Source organism: Lactuca serriola, chromosome 3, assembly GCF_051521515.1.
Source record: "Lactuca serriola cultivar US96UC23 chromosome 3, Lser_US96UC23_V15, whole genome shotgun sequence".
NCBI classification, from domain to species: Eukaryota; Viridiplantae; Streptophyta; class Magnoliopsida; order Asterales; family Asteraceae; genus Lactuca; species Lactuca serriola.
Genome location: NC_136410.1, coordinates 164850216 through 164868549, shown reverse-complemented (window position 1 = coordinate 164868549; position 18334 = coordinate 164850216).

Sequence of the window (18334 nt, the reverse complement as noted above, 5' to 3'; positions counted from 1 at the left end):
TACTAACGACTCCGAAGGCGTCGTCAGTACTAATCGCGTTATCCAATCGCCCTGACTAGGTGTAGTCCCACATCCGAAGAGAAAGAGGTCACGAAGACCCCGGTAACTCCATTAGCCGGTTGGGGATAAAATGTACGAGGGGTCCCCGACCCGCCTCGCATGAAATGTAGACTTTACTAGCAATACCAAAGGACCCTTGGGGACCAGTAGTATACAAGCCATTGAAAGTCCATTTACGTTGTGTCGGATCGGTAAAACCCAACACTCCGTAAAAAAAAATGTCTTCGGGCCTTAAGATCAGGTCATTGGGCTAGCTAGGCTCAACGAACAAGATTTTACACTTGTGGGGCCCAAAGATGGTGCGTAGACGTCTGTGCACACTCGCATGTATATGTATTACCAAACGTTACTTGTATGAATCGTAGTGTCGTAGTGTTAGTAGTTGTAGATTTCTATTGGCTCGAGACCGAGCCAATTCGTTTAACAACGACTTTTGGGTATTGTAATGTATTGTATTTCGTCGATAGTCGCGGTGCCATTATTTGATCAAATTGTGTACATTGAACTAGCCTTGAAATATTCCTGTTTTCAGCCCCTCATTATTTGTAAAATTTACATTTTCAACCCTTTTTATTAAATACTTCCCGGTTTGGTCCTTAAACTATTTTTCTTGACATTTTAACACCAAAAATTATTGAAATTAATATTTTTCAACATATTTTTCATAAAAACAGTTTAAGTCCTTAAAAATGCAGTTTTCTCGGTTTTAATCCCTTCTTTTCGCAACTTTGACAATTTTGGCCCAAATTGGAAAATTTTTGCAACTTTGGTCCTTTTTAAATTTAAAAAGCATTTTAAACCTTTGAAAAGGATTTGGAACACTTATAGTCCACTGTTTTACAGAAAGTTACAGTTTTGGCCCTCCAAAACAGAAAAATTCGCATAATGGGCCTTATTGGGCCGAAATTTTCATTTTTAGCCCATTAAGCTTGGAATTTATGTTTTTAATCCCCTAAATGAGTATATTTCCAGAAATTTATTTATGGAAACTGTTTTGGCACACTTCATCCATCAGAATCTGTGAAATGTCAATTTGGGCCCTTATTTTTGCATTTTTCACATTTTAGGCCCAAAATTTGTGTTTTTAACCCAAAGAAAATTATTACTAAACCACTTAGCCATTTTTCTTGAAGCACTTTGTGTTTAGAAATATATTTGAAGCTAAAATCATTTAACACAAGATATATCTCGGTTTTGATGGGTTTTAAGGCTAGATCCAACATAAAAACACATAAAAGCATACATATAAGCATGGAAATCATACAAGGCATACAAACACATATAGATCTACACTTTCACTTGTATTCCCCCCCCCCCCCACAAAACTCATAAAAACAGAAAATAGGGGGTATGAAGCTCACCTTGGGTGGGTAGTTTCGGTTCTTGAAGAAAAATTGGAAGAAATGAAGTGATTTTTGGCCTTTGCACTCCTTGATGAACTTTTCGAGATTATAGGGGTTTCTAGAGTGCAAGATCATGATTTTTGCATGGATTAGGAAGAGATGTTTGATAAATAAGGAATACAAATCATAGATCCAAGCAAAACTTTACCTTAGATGTTGATTTTTGTGGAAGAACCTTCTTGAATGCTTCCTAATTTTCGAGATTTTGGATGGAGGGGGAGAGATGTTCTTGAGTGATCTAGAGAGTGTTTGAGAGATTTTTGGTGGGTGTATGTGTGTATGGCCGAGAGTGAGAGAGGAGAGAAGGGAGAAGTGATTTTGAAGTGATGTTGCATGGATACATGGACTATATTGCATGGATACCCTATGGACAATAATGAGGTGGCACACTTAAGTCAACTCTCCCTTATCTTCTTGGGTTTGGGCCTTTGGGCCGAGAATGTGAAGGAAAAAAAGATTTTTGGGCCTTTTGGCCCTTAAGCCCAATATTTGAGTTAGTTAGAGTGTGTTTTATGCTTAAAAGAATGTAGTATGATTTTTATATTTTTATTGGACTAGTTTAGGTTATTCATGGCTCAAAGTTTTCAATTCATTTCATTATAGGCCCAACATGACCTAAAATGTTAAAATAAATAAGTGTGGGTCCAATTAGAGCCCAATTAGGGTTCTAAGCCCATGATAGTCCAATTGGAAGCTTATTGGTCCATTGGGATCCAATAAGGAAGTTCTAGTCTAAAATAGACTTAACAAGAGCTTCTAGGGTCTCCAATTGTTTGATGACTATTTGTGGTACTAGCATGTTGTATTTGATTGAAGTTTTTGATTCACATTAACTTGAATATATAGATTACATGGCTCAAAATTTACAGTTGTGACAGCAGTAGATAACAAACTCGATAATCTCAAGAAGATCATAGACAAAGCTACTAAACAGATGGAAAGCGAACCACCAAGTACTAACTCATCAACAGGCTTTCCAAACAGAGATTCAACGTTCCGGGGGGAGAGCTCTACAACCTCACAGACAAGCAGAGCTTCTGTTGAGGGGGAGAATCCAAGTTTAGATCCTACATCTAAAAGTTCAAATGATAGGGCAAACACTGATCCAAAACAACCAAGTGATAGTCAAATCGAGGGGGAGAAACCAACTTCCACAAGAAATGCAGACTATGATGCTAACAAAAATTTCACTTCACCAGTCGAGGGGGAGAAGGAGAAAGAAAGTGATAGTTCTACTGACGAAGGTGAGGGTGATCTATCAGATGTTGAAATAGAAGAAGCTGAATTGAATCTAGAATATGATCGAAGCTATCCTCCGTTAGTGAAATGGACAAAAGACCATCCCAAAGAACAAATTATTGGTGAAACCTCAGAAAGTGTTCTTACTCGATGTCAACTGAAGGCGAAACAAACTGCATTATTCTCTAAAGTGGAATTTTGTATGTTCAATTCGTTTATTTCCAAAATTGAGCCGAAAACTGTAAATGCTACACTTGATCATTCAGATTGGGTTCAAGTGATGCAGGATGAGCTCGATGAGTTCGAACGCAATAGAGTTTGGAGGTTGATTCCTACACCGAAAGACGCTTCTGTTGTCGGCCTGAAATGGGTGTTTAGAAATAAGCTGGACAAAGAAGGGAATGTCATTCGTAACAAGGCTCGGTTGGTTGTAAAAGGTTATTGTCAATAAGAAGGGATAGATTATGAAGAAACCTTTTCTCCAGTATCAAGGTTAGAATCTGTCAGAATCTTTCTTGCATATGCTGCTCACAAGAACTTCGAAGTTTTCCAAATGGATATCAAATGCGCTTTCTTGAATGGAGAATTAGAAGAAACCGTTTATGTTGAACAACCGCCTGGTTTTGTGAATGAAAAATACCCTGATCATTGCTATGTGTTGGATAAAGCTATCTATGGACTAAAACAAGCACCGAGAGCCTGGTATGAAACGCTAACTCGCTTCTTGAAAATGTCAAAATTTAAACAAGGTTCGGTTGACCCAACCTTCTTTCGTAAGAAGGAAGGAGAACATTTGATGATTGTTCAGATTTATGTTGATGATATCATCTTCGACTCCATGAATCCTAGCTTAACAGCTGAATTCAGGAAGTTGATGGAGACTAAATTTGAAATGAGCACAATGGGTCCAATTAACTTTTTCCTTGGTTTGAATATTAGACAGGGACCAGAAGGTATCTTTATAAACCATGAAGCATACACCAAAAACTTTTACGTTTCACTGCTTTGAGCACAATGGATCGAATTAAATTTCCTTCTGTTTATTGGTTGGAACCAGTTGCTTCGTTTGATTGTGATAACTCTAAAGACTCGCAGTTTGATATGCCTATTACCAGAAAAGCTTTTACGTTTCACTGCTTTGAGCCGACTGTTGAATTTCCACATCCACACCCGAAGGTTGACAGGGAATTGATCGATTTTTACTTGAAGTATGGTCAGCCGCAGTACTTAACTTGGAGTGCATAGAAGATTATAAAAGTTAAGGTACTAAAACCTTCACCTGCTGGGAGATTCGTAAATGTCAATTTCAAAATCACCCGTGGTTCAGCAAACACAGTGTCTGTAATCTCTCTAGCAGATCTTCCTAACCTCAATCCTCATGGCTGGATTCTGCTATACAATATTCTGCTCTCTGATCCTAAGGAGTATGAGCCGATTTTAGATCATCTTAAGAGAATGTTGGCTTCCTATATCCATGAACTTGCAACTATGGATCAGGAGATAGCAAAGGTAATGAATAAAAAGCTGACTGTGAAGCCAACGCCTAAACCTGGTGATGTAAACATGATGAAATTGAGACAGATATATTCAGCAAATCTAACTGTCATGTTTCCGACAGGAGAAGGACTCAGGTTTCTGTTTGCTCTAGCTGATAAGCATCTGTTTTCAACAGACTGTTTGGAGCATATCATCAATATCATACACCGATGCAAGCAGAACTTAGCGGCTGATAAGAAGAACTTTACTGACATGCTTCGTTGGTATATTACTTTTCTCCATCATATGATAGCCATTATACCGAAGGTGTTCAAAACTGTGAAGAAGCCTCCTGCTGTTAAGAAGGAATGAGGTTTCGGCTCCAAAGACGCAAAGGGGGAGATTGTTCAGTCTATTTGTGTTGCGTCTTGGGCCATATATTTTGTATCCAGATTGGGCCTGTCCATCCGTGTCTATCTAGATTAGTTTCGTTGTTATCTAGATTAGCTGTTAGGGTTATAGTATATATATATATATATATATATATATATATATATATATATATATATATATATATGCATGCATGTATGCATATTGATAACAGTGATTAATTATCTAGATTCTTTATTACATTCTTATTTAATATCCTACTTAGAATCATACAATCCTAAAAAGAACTTTGTTCTAACACTTTTGAATATCCTCCTCGCATACTCTCATCTGGTGATATCCAGATCTCAAATCAATCTAGGAAAACCAAAATGCCCCCTACAACTGATCGAACAAATCATCGATCCTCGGAAGTGGATAACGGTTCTTGACCGTCAGCTTGTTCAACTCCCGGTAATCAATATACAGCCGGTGTGAACCATCCTTTTTCTTGAAAAAAGGATCGGCGCTCCCTACGGCAAGCTACTCGGTCTTATAAATCCCTTCCCCAGCAGCTCCTGGAGTTGTGAGGATAACTCTTGCATATCTAGTGGCGCAAGGCGATAAGGTGCCTTGGCCATAGGCGCCGCGCCTGGAACTAAATCAATCCAGAACTCGACCTGCCTCTCGGGTGGCACACTTGGTAACTCCTCTGGAAAAACATATGGGAACTCGCACACTATAGGAACCTCAGAGATAAAACTCGACCTCTCTAAAACAATCCACGTATCCATCACGTACGGTAAGAAGCCCATACAACCCTACTATAAACTCTGCCTCACCCTGGAAGCAGGGCAGAATTCTGACCCAGATCTAGTACCCTCGCCATATACTGTAAGCACTCCCCCACTGGGGTCTCATATAGCCAACAAATAAATCTTGTAGTCGATCATAGCTCCAAAATGGCTCACCCAATCCATGTCGACGATGACATAGACATCACCCATCGCAATCGGTACCAGAACAATCAGAAACTCGACACCAAAAATCTCCAACACACATCCTCAGAACACATCAGTAGCAAAAACCGCATGCTCTTCAGCTATAGAAACCGTCAAAGGTTGACTTAACGCCTCACGTCGGATACTGGTATGACGACTAAAAGCTAAAGACATGAAGGATTGACTCGCACCGGAGCCAAATAACACTAAAGAAGGTACAAAAGTAACAAGAAATGTACCTAAATATATCACAGAATAAGCACAATAAATCACAAAATAAATAAATAAGGAAATACGTACCAGCCACGACATCAGGTGTTGCATGGACCTCCTTTGCTGCCAGATGAAAAGCGCTCCCACAAGCCCTCAAAACCTCGGCCTTCACTGGCCGACTATCAGTAGCACGCAAAGCAGTAGGTGCAGATTATGTGCTGATCCCTAACGAAGCTGGGGGCACTCGACCTTCCGGTGGTCGGTCTGGTTGCAATGGAAGAAAACTACAAACCCCTTGAGGCATTCCTTTGCCATATGCCCCTCCTTGCGATACTTGTAGCAAATCCCTGCTCAGCACGACCCCTCGTGACTCTTGCTGTAATTTCCACAAGTGCGGCCCTTCTGGCCCGCAGTCCTCAAATCAGCGTGCTTAGCCCACTTCACTGTCGGCTGCGACTGCGCCGGCCTCCGGTCTCTCCCCTAAGACTCCGCCTTCTCTCTAGCATGAGTCTCCAGCTCGATCTCTCTCCTCCTGGCATTTTCCTAAAGCTTACGAAATGTCCGATAAGATGAGTTCGCCACGAACTCTCGAATATCCCTCCTCAGAATTATAAAATATCGGCTAATGCGTGCCTGCTCAATCAACACATGCTCAGGGCAGAACAGTGGCCTCTCGTTAAACAAATGTGTAATCTCAGTCACCGACTGTGTCTTCTTCTTGAGAGATAGAAACTCCTGGGGCAACCATTCCCTCTTCCACCTGGGGAAGATACTCATCTCCGAACATCAAAGTAAACCACTCCCATGTCACTCCAGTGTGCTCTGCAGGAGTAAAACTAGTAATCACAAACTTCCACCAGTCCTTCGCTCCAAAGCGAAGCTGGTTCAGCGCAAACCGTACCCTCAAATTCATAGAAATCGGATCTTGAGTCCCATCAAACTCTGGTGGCTTCGTGTTGCTAAACTCTCGGTACAACAATGAGTCACCTCCCTGTGGCCTGGCAGCTGCGACAACTATGGTGGCTGCGACAGAAGCCACCTCAGTAACTGCAATATATCGCTCGTCAAACGTTTCGATCAAAGTGATCTTAATACACCCAAACATCTTCGGAATAGCCTCTTTTATGGCTACGGCCACCTCATCGTGAATCATCCTGTGAATCTCATCATCGCTAACTCCACTGCTCTCTGGGTGTGGCGTGTACCCACCATGGTGTCTCTGAAACACAACAAAAAATCATTTGAGACTCACTTGAGTGTACTCACACTCGACCACTCATCCCTACTTGTTCCTTAGCATCCTAGTGATTCTTACTAGGATTGCATACAGACCCGGTGCTTTCAGTAGTACAGGCCCAATACTACCTTCCACACAAACCTTTAGTCACCCCAAGTCCTCCTCCTATGACCCCAATTCACAAATACTCTATATCTCACAAATCACATACTACACTCTCAGTAGACCCCTCTGAAGCTCATCTAGATATCTCTTCCTAGATTACCTCCCGACTCAGAACTCAGCACATACTCAAAGTAAATAACATATAACACTGATCAAAAGCATCTCCTAGGCTAAGGCATCACAAATCAGGCAACTCTAGCCCTAGAATATGAAATACCTAGCCTACTCTCCAGCATGCAATTCTAATAAAATGTCCCATAACACAAAAGTAAGGGTATTTTGGGAAATCACCGTTCGGGATCTGGCTGACTGTACACACCGCTCCAACTCGTTTTCTCTTAAAACTCTTTCTTGTTTCAGAAAAATAATTTATTTTGAAAAAATTTCTCAAATCCTAAGTTTGAGTCCAAACACACCCATTGGTACATCCGAATCCCTCAAACTGCTCTGATACCAACTTGTAACACCATAAATTTTCAAATCAAATTTTTTTCATTTTTACACACAAATAAACACATGTAACATTTCTCAAAAATCTCAAGTATCGAACATCAATACATATTTCAAAAATTGTTTATCACAAATTCAAGATCCTCCAAAAATATCTCCAATGCGAGTGTGTGTACAATCAAGTCAGGGCCTTACCGCGATCCTCGAAAGTACCTGAAACACATAACACATAACACGGTAAGCACGAAACCTAGTGTGGTCCACAAAATACAACACATATCACATTAGCCACTTGAGGCTAAATCAATACGACCCTCCGGTCAACGTGTTCTAGTGGAGACCCTCCGGTCCCACAACTCGGGTGGACCCTCCGGTCCTAACTCAATAAGCTCATAATAATAACAACACTTAGCATAAATCAGAAGGACATAAAGAATATCATAATACACAGATAATCAAATAAGACATCTCAGTCACACAAAGATACCACTCATGGTAAGTATAGTGAAAAGACTCACCTCGCAAGAAATCGGCTAATCTCGAACTCAAATCACCGGTCTAGCCTCCGCCTAACACATACGATAATTATCCCTAATTAATCATGGCTCTTAAGAAGCTAAACTAACCCTTCTACAAAGTCACAGAAGGGTAAAAGACCATTTTACCCCTCAATGGCATTAATAGTCCACAAATTGACCAAACCCTAAAAGTCAACCAAAAGTCAACGACAGAGAGTAGGTTGCGTGTACCAGCTCTTTATGTTGGGCGTACTCTGCTGTCATGCATGCATTGGGGATGCTCGACTCCTACATTGCGCGTATTGGGATTACGCCCAGCGTATGTCCCAGTTTCACTCTTCTCACTCATTTGGTCTTAATCAGTTAACACCTTGGCTTATATTACAGATCTGGACTCCCTAATAGCTCTTACTCCATAAAGTCAATGACTTTAAGCCTTTACATGGCTGATATGGTCACAAACACACAAAACACTCACTTCCTTATCTCAAAAAGCTCATAACTCATGCATGGATTGATTCCAACGTCCAAGATTGTATTTTTATGACATTACACAACTAAACACACTCAAAGGGGTTGATCATAGTCTCTGGAGCTCAATATCTCATAAAGTCTCAAACGTTTGCGACAAAAACCCTAAAATACTCTACTATAATGCAAAACACAAAAGAGTGAGAAAGCTTGAAGCTTTATACCTCTATATGAAGCTCCCATCTCATATATGCTCAGATCCAAGGACCTGGACTCTCACTCCTTCTTCTCCAAAGCTTCTTCTTCACTTCAAGAACACACAAAGACTCTCGATGGCTCTAAAATGCACTCACAAGCTCTAAGAACGAAGGTTAACGCACAAGAGGGTTTGTTGTCTGAGAATGATGGCCAGGAATGAGGCCATCATAACCTTTATATAGGGGACTAACCCTAAATTAGGGTTTTCACTTTGGGCCTAGTACACCAAGCGTACCCTCTAGTATGCCCAGCGTACTAGGTGGCTTCCGCATATGAGTATGCTGAGCATACACTCACATACGCCCCGCATACTAATTTACCACTTTTCTCAAAAAGGGAATAAAATGGAAAAGTACTCAAAGGATCAAGGGTTACAAGGTATACCTGGACTTGGGATGTTATAGATGTAAGACTACATTTGTTCTGGTAGCATTCACCTTTTGTGACAAATTCAGTGGCGACATGTTGTCAGCCTATCATGATCGGATGGATTAAAGGATTAAAGGAACCATGAGTGGCAGTATATAGATAGGGTAGTTATTTTCAGAGGAGGTATCCTTCGGAGGTCATGTGGGAATGTTGTGCGTGTGTTCTGGCCCAACAATTGGTTAGGTGTCAAATGTTTCGAGCAATTAACATATAAGGTGAGATCAGGGAGGTCACGGCTGCCTTTAGAAAGCAGCAAGTGGTAGCAAGAAGAGTCGAGGTCGGTTCAGTGACTTGGGATGTGCTTGTGGAATTTCTTGTATTCGGGGAATACACTAAGTTGTTTACGGTTGGACTAAATAATATTAGAAGTGGAATAGCCAGTTGGGAGATAAGTCCTGTGAACTCGACAATGATTCGATACGGGCGGTCTGTCGGGAAAACAGACCATCTCGAGACTACAGATTTCATAATGGTAGCCAAAATCAATAATATTTAGCGGGGTGTTGGTTTCAGGTGAACCAAATGATATAATTTTGGATTTTAGGGGTTAAAAGTGTAGGTTCTGGATTTAATTTGAAAAGGATTTCAGAAGTAAGGGTGTGTTTCGTAATTAATGAACTTAAATTGAAAGGATTTGAAGGCTTGGGAGGTGATTGGTAATTTTAGGACCTATTATGAAAGGACTTTTGGAGACAGGGGCTAAAGGGGTAAATTTCGGGTCTAAATTGAAAAACGTTCTTGGGAGAAGGGACTAAAGTTGGCAAATGGGACACATGTTTTAAATGAGAACATGATTAACTCCCGTGTCCCTTCCCCTCATTTCCCTTGCACGAACCCTAACCCTACTTCGCTATACCACCAACCGTCATCACCATGTATAGCATTTTCAGCCACCACCATGAGAAGCTCTAGGACCGTCGCATGCCACCTCGCTATGGACCACCACCACCCTCGCTCTGCTTTTGGAGACGTCGTGGAAGCCGTATGAACCATTGAGAACTATCGGAGTCATCGTAAACAACTGGAGAGACCACCGAGACAAAGGAGGAAGCTGTGAATGGCGGGATATGGATTGTGCACCAAAGAAGGCTATCGGTAAGGACAATTGCCACCCCTCTATACTTTTTCTTCATTTTTCTCTGAACTCAACATCGTGAACACTGGCTGTGGTAGTCGGTGGCCTTAGGTCGCTTCCGGTCGTCGTCTGCCACCCAAGGTGGCTCAGTTGCAGGTGTTCATATTTTTAGTTTGTATGTGTAAGGTTGTGTGTGCGTTTGCTCGACTAGAAACCAAGGAAGGCCCGCCACCACCACCGTGAGGTGGTGGCTGCCACCTACTGCCGTCTTCTACCACCTTTTGCTGCCACCAACCACCATGTGGATGGTGGTTAGGTGTTTATGGACTTATTTCTTGTGTTAATGTTGTATAGATCTTTGCTTGGTCAGGAAAAACGAAGAGAACTCATCACCGTCACCTACTACCACCGTTCCGCCACCTGCTGTCGCCGTTCTGTTACTGTTAGCCACCATCTCAGGTGGCTATGGACTTTCGGGTGTATTTGGATTGATGTTTGGAGTGCTTTTGGTGTTTTCTTCGCCCAAGAACATGACCACCACCAACGTGAAGGGGTGGTTGCCACCGTGAAATCTAAACATATTGATATGGGCATAACCCTAACAGATCATCCTATCACTGATTGATCAGTAGTAGCATGGAAGTCTACAAGCTCATACAGTAGGCATACAAAGGCATATCTCCAAGCATTCTATCATGCAAATACTAAGCAGATCCTTAGCCCTAACTAGCATGCGATTTATAGATTCAGAAATCTAAACATATTGATATGAGCATATCTAGTTATAAAAACTATGCATTATCTTAATACTTTATGTTGATTTTATCTCATTTAATGAACAAAAGGTACTTAATTAGCTTAATATTTCAATTTTAGCAATAAAAGACATGCTCGGGTGAAAAAGGAAGAAGATTGAGTGATTGGAAGCTTGGATCTTGGATTTTGAAGAAAGAAGGATGTTGCTGGACAGCTTGACGCATCGTTAGTTTTTTAGCCATATCTCATGAACCGTAACTCCGATTGACGAGATTCAAAATGTTCTGAAAACTAGACACAATTTTGGACGACTTTTGTGTTTTGAGAAAATGTTGATTCCAAGTAAACGTGATGCGTTTTTACCAAAAACTCGACGAGTTGGTTAGAATATTCTAGATTTAAGGATGCCTTGCCGTACACGCTGCATACACAGATTATCGAAAAAACTCGGCGAGTTTTTGGTGAAAACTCGTCGAGTTGGCCCTGTTTTCAGAATTTATATATAGAAACACTTCTCATTCGAACCCTAACTTTTACTGGAGTCTAGCTGCAACTTTTGAAGATCAGAAGGGTTCTTGGAGCTGCTATTTTCGAGATTTCAACATAAGAGACAATTTCAAAGAGAATCAAAGGCAAATAATCATTCTTCTTTTCTTAATCTTTGTTTTGAACCATGTTTGAATCATTAGATTTTGATTTTAGGTTATTACTCGCTTTAGATATGAGCTAAAAGCTTTTTACTTCTGTTTGGATGAGATAATCTTATGAACATGGTTTGATTGAGTGGTTGAATTGATATTAATTTGGTTATTCATCTTGTTAAGCTTATTAAAGATCCTTATGTATTGATAATAAATGTTTTAAGTTAACAAATAAGTGATTGAGTTGCATGAATATCTTCTTGATTACTTGATTCATATAGTTTTATGAATATAAGATTGTATGCCTAGAAATAGTGAATATGAAACTAGGTTTAACTATAAAATGTGTAAATCAATGTGTGAGCATGTGTGATGAACAACCATACATAAGTTGATTGAATTGAACAAGTTTAATTAACTATTGTTATAAGTCTTGCTTGATACGAACTGAACACTAGGAAACTTGTTAATTTAATCACTTGATCACTGTTTGAATTAACTTGTCTACTAAAGGATTGGTAATAATGAACATGAACCCAATCACATTAGGAATCGGTAACCATTGACATATTAATTCATTGCACTTGCCACGAAATCAACCATAGGAATAAGTGAATCGAATCTAAACAGAAGTCTCTTTTATCATTGAATCTAGTTGTTCTTTCTTATTCTTCTTAGTTGTTAATTGTCTTTGTTTGAGTTTTAAAGTGCTTGATTAAGTTTCTAGTCTTGAAAAACTAGAGAAAACCCCCCTTTTATTTAATTGTTTTTAATTAGATAATACTAGTACTTAATTTAATTGTTACCGTTCCCTGTGTTCGATACCCCACTTGCTTAAACTAAACTACTATCGATAGGTACACTGCCTGCGTGTGTTTGTTTTCATTTGAGTTTGTTAGGATTAAAACTAGTTCATTTCACACACATCAAGTTTTTGGCGCCGTTGCCGGGGAACGGTTCTAATAGTTAATTTTATTTGCTAGTGTTATTGATCCTTTGTGTGAGATTTATCTCATATAAAGTTACATGTTTTCTGTTTTAATTTTTATTATCATATTATTATGTATTTTCCAAATCTTGATGCTTTTGATGCTTTTCTTGAGGAAGTAGTACAGGAAATTGAGCAAGAAGATGAGGAATATGACTCAGATGAGGATTTGATGAAATTTGGAAGATGCCCAACACACAAGAGCAATCTGAGTTACAAGAGCTAAAGTTACAAGATGAAGAATTTAATCCAGAAAAAGATTTGGAGGAGCTGGAAAGATTGCTAGCAGAAGGGTCAAATGAACAACACGAACAAGCTGAGTTGCAGGAACCAAGCCGTGGTTTGACTATTATCACGACGTGGCCCCCTATTTTCCCAGATTGTGTTTCGAAGCATGGGGTGACGACTCCAACTTTGGAGAAAGTTCTGAAACACGATCCATTTCCGATTAGTATCCAACCGGTCCCAACCCTTATGAAGATTCTTGGGTTTTATATATTCAAGCTCGTTTGGCCAATTTTAGAAGTAAAGAGCCAAATTTTACAAATTACTCCACCAAAGAAGATATTCAATGCAATGGTTCGATTGGCATTAAGTATATTGGAAGTTTATTGAGTTGGAAGTCCAGCTCAAGACTCGCACAAAAAGAAGCACTTGCGGGAGGCAACTCGTCGTTTGATTTTTGCTTTTCTTTTTCATTTTTCTAACTTCTAGTAATTAGGGTAAATTAGCAATTTTAAGTTTAATGTTTGTTTTCCTTTTTATTATGTAGTTCTTTGCCTTTGATATTTGCAGAGTTTAGGTGAGAACTGATCCAATTAATTAAAGCGTGAGAGATTTAAAAGTGAGAGGCCGAGTCGATTACGAGAAGATCAGAGGATTTGAGTGAAACTATGTGTCTGATGCTTTTAATGGTTCAAAAAGAGTCTCGTTGTTGAAGAAACAGAGGAGGTGTATTACCCTACTACCCTCCTTGAACATAAAATCAAAACTGGAGCAGAAAGGAAAAGTTGCCTATACAGAGCCGAAAACTCGTCGAGTACACACTTAAAACTCGACAAGTTCATGAAGACTTTCGTGTTTTTCTGCTGAGTCACGATCCAACTCGACGAGTCTCTATTTATAACCCGGCGAGTTCCTCAGTTTCTTATTTTCAAGTATTTGATTCGATTCCAATCAAGGTGGGCACTATATACATATATGAAGACCATTTCTTGGCGATCCCAAGAAGCTTTTTCCACTACATTAGGAGCTGTACCACACAAGATTTGACACCCAAGGCATGGATGAGTTGTTCCCATGTCTAAAGTCAACTGAAGATGGAGCTTAACAAGAAGAATATCAACCTCGCAACTTCTATCCCAGGGGAGTCTGTTCTAATTCTCTCTTTACTTTTATGTTCTTTATCATGCATAACATGCAATGGGGACATTGCATAATTTAAGTGTGGGGTAGGGGGTTGATTACATTTAGTGAAAAAAAAATTAGAATCCTTTGAATCCTTGGTTTGAAAAAAAATTGCATAAAAAAATTGCTAGGCTTAATTTAGAAAATTTTGGTAAAGCAATTAGGATTTCATGCTAGTATTGTATTTGATGACTCTATGAGAACCCAAATGTTTACTTGATCCAATATACGTTATAGTGCATTTGTGGCCCCCTTTATTCTAGTGAAATCATGGGACAAAAACACAACCTCACTTAGTTTAAGGATTGCAACATGTTTAGCATCGTGTACCAGAAATGTATCCAGGAAAGCTTAAGTAGTCATTGCACACTAGACTAATGCCTTTAACCAATAAAGGATGAAGTTAAATTCCCTTGCTTAAGCATATGTTTTTCTAGGTTTTTAGTTCTAAATGGAAAAAGTGTGTTGAAAAAAAAAGAGCAAAAAAAAAGTTGAAAAAAAAGGGTGATGAAATGTTTGAATAAAGGATCTAAAAAGTTATGAAGACAAAGAAGAATATCATGAAGAAAAGCTACAAAGTATAGAAGATTAAATCAAAAGTTGTATTCGTTTTATTTATTGTAATTTTCTTTTCTAGGTTATTTTTTCATATGTGTGCTTGGGGATTTAACCAAAAATGACTTGAGGTTAAGAAATTTTTCTGAGGATGGATTCGGAGGGATGCATAAAATGAGCAATGTTCAAAAGAAGTGGGCGAGTGTTTATGAGGATTGTGAGTATTTAGAATTGAGGGGGGTTCTTAGGAAAATTTTAGACACAAATGCATGCGTTGCGATCTTGGCATAATGGCTGGGTTCGATTGGGATTGTCTTTTGTGGTATTAGTGTGCTAAAATTCGGTTTTGCTTGGGGGCAAGCAAAAGTCAAGTGTGGGGTATTTTGATATGGGCATATCTAATTATAAAATCTATGCATTATCTTCATACTTTATGTTGATTTTATCTCGTTTAATGAACAAAAGGTACTTAATTAGCTTAATATTTCAATTTCAGCAATAAAAGACATGCTCGGGTGAAAAAGGAAGAGGATTGAGTGATTGGAAGCTTGGATCTTGGATTTTGAAGAAAGAAGGATGTTGCTGGACAGCTTGACCCCTCGTCAATGTTTTGGCCATATCTCATGAATCTTAACTCCGATTGACAAGACAAAATGTTCTGAAAACTAGACACAATTTCGAACGACTTTCATGTTTTGAGAAAATGTTGATTCCAAGTAAAATCAACGAGTTTTTACCAAAAAGTCGACGAGTTTTGAGAAAATGTTGATCAGTACTAGCATGCAAGTCTACAAGCTCATAAAGTAGGCATACAAAGGCATCTCTTCAAGAATTCTATCATGCAAATACTGAGTAGATCCTTAGCCCTAACTAGCATGCGATTTATAGATTCAGAAATCTAAACATATCATATAACATGTATGGATATTTTGGGAAAGCTTACTTGAGTTCATTTGATTGCATGCACCACACCCTTTTCTTATGTTAGAAAACCCTTTTATATAACATTTCCTATTTTGAAAAATCTTACCAAATTCTCAATTTGAGATCAGACATACCCGAGAGAATGTCTGAATCCCTCAAACTAAGGCAGGCTCTGATACCAACTTGTAACGTCCCAAAAATAAGAACCAAAAATTTCATTTTTAAGTTAATTAAAACAGTATCCCAAAACATCATCATAAATCCCAAGTGGAAGAAATTTATCAATACATCACAATATATCAGATTTATTATGAGAATGCAGAACAATATCGTGTGTGCATTCAATCACCCCGAGCTCTTTCCCTTTCCACCAGAAGTACCTGAAACATGAACTGAAAATTGTAAGCACGAAGTTTAGGGAGTTTCCCCCAAATACCACATACAACACATATAAAACATATAATGGGCCTCGCCCAATAAGTGTTTGGGCCTCACCCTAACTGTAACAACGGACCCCGTCTATTGAGTATAACAAGGCTCGCCCGAACTCGCATAACGGGCACCACCCATTGAGTATAACGGTCCTAGCCCTAAATCTCACAATGGGCCCCACCCAACATACAAACAGACAAGTATAACTAGTAATAGAATACACAATACCTATTGCCCCTGCCCACTAAGCATACAAACACATACACATGCAAGAGTCATGCAGACTTGCATGTTGTCACGACGTGAAAGCTGGCACGAGGTTACAAGCATGTTGTCACGTGGTGATCGATGTGCAACCTAAACCCATACATTTTAGGGTTTTCAAAGTATTTAAAGGTAAGGATAGATGTTTTGGGTACTTTCTAAGCCTTCATCACATCTAAAACTCATTGGGAGCAACCTTAGCCTCCATCTTCAAGATTTGATCTCATCCCCTCTACTCTCTTATCTTCTGGATGCTTTTGGCGATATTTTGATGAAGCTTGAAGACTAAGCTTTTGGCTGTAAAGAATGTTGTTTCAAGTTTGGATCCATCAAAGTCACTTCATTTATGGACTATTATGAGTATAAAGTTCATATCTTGCTCTTTGGTTCTTAAGATCTCTTCATGTGTGTTTTTTCGCACTTTTGGTCCAATTTATAGGTGATCTTGGAGTTGAGTGAACTACAACATCTTTTGATCAGTTTAGAATGCTTCTTGGACCTCATAGACTAGGAAAGTTATGATCTTTTATGTTCCCTTTTAGCCATGCAAGTTATCTTGGTCTCTCAGGTCATTTTGGTGTATTAAAGTTTAGATCTTGAAAGTTTAAGACGTTATTATGGATAGAGTTCAAAACTTTATCCATCAAAACATCATGTTGACTCGGAATTAGAGGTTGTAGAATTGGACATAATGATGCATTCTTGGTCCCTTTGAGACTTAAAGATTAGATCTTGGTTGTTTTAACCATCCTAATGGATAAAGTTGGAAAATTTCTCCATTATGAAGCTATTTAGGAACTAGATCTGAGATTATGGGCCTTGGTCTAAATAGGTTAAAGACTTAATGAAGATTTTGGCTTTCTGACCAGAAGTCATGACGTGACATAGAATGTGTCACGACGTGACGGTGCCCAAAATCACAATTATTTTTTCTTTGCATCCCCACGACATGATCAAGGAATGGTTATGACATGACGTTGACTTTGACTAAGTCGATCGTTGACATTATGGACCTTTGACCGTTGACTTTTAACCAGTTTGACCTTAGGTCACACTAGGAGGAAATTGCGTGTTAATTGAGGATTTATCTGTTTTAGGTGATATTCATTTTAAGGGATTGATCAGTGCAAGGAGTTAGAGTGTTGATGTGCTTCTCCGGTTTTGCGAGGTGAGTTTCTCACTATACTCATAGGTGGAAGGCACCAATATCGGCCCACTAGATTGTGTTATGTATCCTTGTGTATAGGTTGTTGTTATGTTGTAGTGAATTGTTAGATTTGGTAGATCTGTGTGATTATCTGTATTGTTGGTTATATTTTTTCTATTTCATATTTCGATATAGTGCGATTAGGTTGGTGTGATACATCTTTGTGTTATAGGCTAACAAACCTGGGGCAATCCAGTCAGGGGACTGTGGGCCAGGGCAATCCAGTCAGGTGACATTGGGCTAGGAGCAATCTAGTCGGGAGACTATAGGTCTAGGGGCATGTAGCACCTGGTTCTTGGTATGTATTTTGTTATTAAATCTTCATTTATTTTGCATTTTTAGCCTTGGACTCGGTGAGTCGAAGGACTGACTCGCCGAGTAGAAGCGGGATGAGGCACGGGGTTTAAGCTGCGGACTCGGCGAGTAGCCGTTGTTTGGGCAAAAACCCTAATCCATGGGTTAGCACCCTATTTAAACTACCTTATGCAGCCTCATTTCGCCCTTTATGCTCCCAAACACTCCTCATAGCAAAACCTAGCCGTTTTTGACAAGATCTAAGGCTTTTTGAGTGATTCTTGTGAGTTTTGATCTCAAGTAAGAAGGAAGAGCATAGAAGGATCAAGAGGGGACCGAAGGATTCGAATTTGGTTCATCATTTCCAGTCTTTGGAAGGTATAAAGTCTGAACCTTTCTCATTCATTTGTTAGATCCCTCTTTGAGGTGATTACGGCTTTATAAGGCATTTTTGGTGGCCAACCATGTTTGCAAACATGGTTGGGGGTTTGGGCTTCTGTAT